Here is a 2,349-nt window from a genome sequence, read left to right as displayed (position 1 = left end):
GTATATTATCTGATTGCAGATAAGTGACATTGTGACAGTAGCCTACTGCTTGAAGCTAGAGCATGCTAGCTCTGGGATCTCTACCAGAAGAGGATAAGAAATCAAAGGAATTGATCAGTTTGATTCAATAAGGGAGCAAATCTTTTCTTTTTATGCATAGTTCTGGTAGGTGATTATAAAGTCTTCTAAACAACATATTTGTGTATGCTGTAGCCACACATGAGTAAGCCCATGGGTGAGCAGGGAGTAAATGCAGAGAGAGAGAGAGAGAGAGAGAGAGAACAAATTAAAAAATGGGGAGGTAGGGCAAAGGTCACATTTTTAAATGACTGTTGAATTGTCTTTCTTTTACTTAGGTGGGACCCACCTATTCCCAACATGTAGGTTCAACTGCATCCAAGTCCTGTGGGTGAGTATTTAGGCAGGTAATCCTGAGCCCGGAGTTTACTAGCTCCGCATGGGTCACTCTCATTGCTGGCCTAGCATCTTTGGTTTTAGTCTGTTGAATGATTTCTTTTCAAGTAAGCTTCTTCTTCTTTTTCCTTTTTCCCCCTAGTATCTCAATCTCAGTGGTTGGGGTTTTCTTTCTTGGGATCTTGTCTCAGGTCCTTGTCAGGATTTCAGGAACTGGAATGTGGTGTCATTCTATTTCTTCTACCCATAGTATTGATATCACCCTCTGAAGCCCTAGCCATCTTAATGTACACACCCTTCCTCCCAGCCTCGGATAACACCAACGGTTACGCACATGACTACCAGCTGAAAGGATGATGGCCTGCACCCACCGGAAGTGCCTTGGAAGACAGGCTAGCCATCTACTAACAAAAGACCCACTGCCTTGAAAACCCTGCGAGCAGCTCTCCCCTGTTCACATGGGGTTGTCATGAGTTTGAATGAACTTGATGGCAACTAACAACAACCACCCTTCTTCCGGGCCTTCTTTACACTGAATGATCGTGTTGCTAGAAGCTGCTACTTGTGGCCCGAGAGGTCTTCCATACCTGCCTACATTCAGACCTCCTCAATAGTGTCTCCCTGAAGCTCCACCCATGGTCTCACAGTCCTAGGCAGCCATAAGCCCTGTTCTGCCATCACGACATTATTCATCCTTGAGGAAACAACAGATTCGCAGAGCAGCAAATAGTGACTTCTTGTTCTGTAACCCAAGGAGTTACGGAGTCCCCCAATCATCTCCAGTGGAGGACTCATCTAGGAAATCCTGGCATTTTACTCTTGATTTTATTCCAGGGAGAGAAAATGGTCCTAGTCACTCTGAAACTATCGCTTTACCTGTTTATTGGCAAATGGACCGAACTCCAGGGAAGAGCTATTGTTTTGTGTTGGAAACATTACATGTTGAGCTACTGTGACGTTAGATTTTTTTTATTAACATAATAGTACTTGTGTGGGGGGAGGGGTGATGTCCAATCTCTCAATCCCGTTGGACCCTGATGAAGACTCCTTTGGAGTGTGTGGCCTTTTAATAAGAGAGATACTGAGAACTTCTCTCTCACTCTCTCTTGCCTTCCTCCTGGCTTGGATTTTGCATCTGGCTCCCAGGGTGATCGATGTGACCTGCTGCACCTGGGAACTCTAGGTGCCCTTGGATCCACGTGACTCTGCAGGCACCCTGTTTCCTACCTTGCCTTCCTGCTTCACCAGCTGGCAGGTGCCTGAGTCCGGAGAGGCCTCTGGCTTGCATTTGACTCATGGACTTGAGCTGGAATGGGTGAGCCGCCTTCTTGATATAAAATTATTTCTTGATGTAAAATTCTTTCTGAGACATATATGAGTGTCACTGGTTTTATTCTCTAGAAAACTCAGCCGGACAAAGAATCCAAAGTAGTGTGTTCTAGTCCAGACTTTGCCATTGACTGTCTACTAATATTGGAGAAAGGAGCCCTGGCAGCATAGAGGTCACGTGTTGGGCTGCTGTGACGGCAAAGCCAGCAGTGAGCCCACCCACCACTTCGAGGGAGAAGGATGAGGCTGTTTGTGCTCATGAAGATTTACAGCACTGGAAACCCACAGGGGCAGTTCTGCTCTGTCCTAAAGAGTCTCTATGAGCCAGAATCAACTCAATGGCAGTGAGTTTGGTTTAACCTTGGGGAATGAGTCTTGGGTGGTGCAAACAGTGAAGGCGCTCATCTACTAATCAAAATGTTGGACGGTTAAACCCATCTACTTCCAAAATAATCCAGCCACTGAAAATTATGGGGCCAATGTCATTGAAGAATTTGGGATGAAACTATAGACTGGGAACCCAAACTGTTGTGTAAAATTACACTGAAAACACAATGAACTATTATTATTATTTAAATTGGACAAAAAAACAGAACATGCCCTATG

The sequence above is a fragment of the Echinops telfairi genome, unplaced genomic scaffold, assembly GCF_000313985.2.
Source record: "Echinops telfairi isolate 266 unplaced genomic scaffold, ASM31398v2 ScPeMD7_7424;HRSCAF=8462, whole genome shotgun sequence".
Classification (NCBI taxonomy): domain Eukaryota; kingdom Metazoa; phylum Chordata; class Mammalia; order Afrosoricida; family Tenrecidae; genus Echinops; species Echinops telfairi.
The sequence above is the reverse complement of the archived record's forward strand: the minus strand, read 5'-3'. Positions refer to the sequence as shown.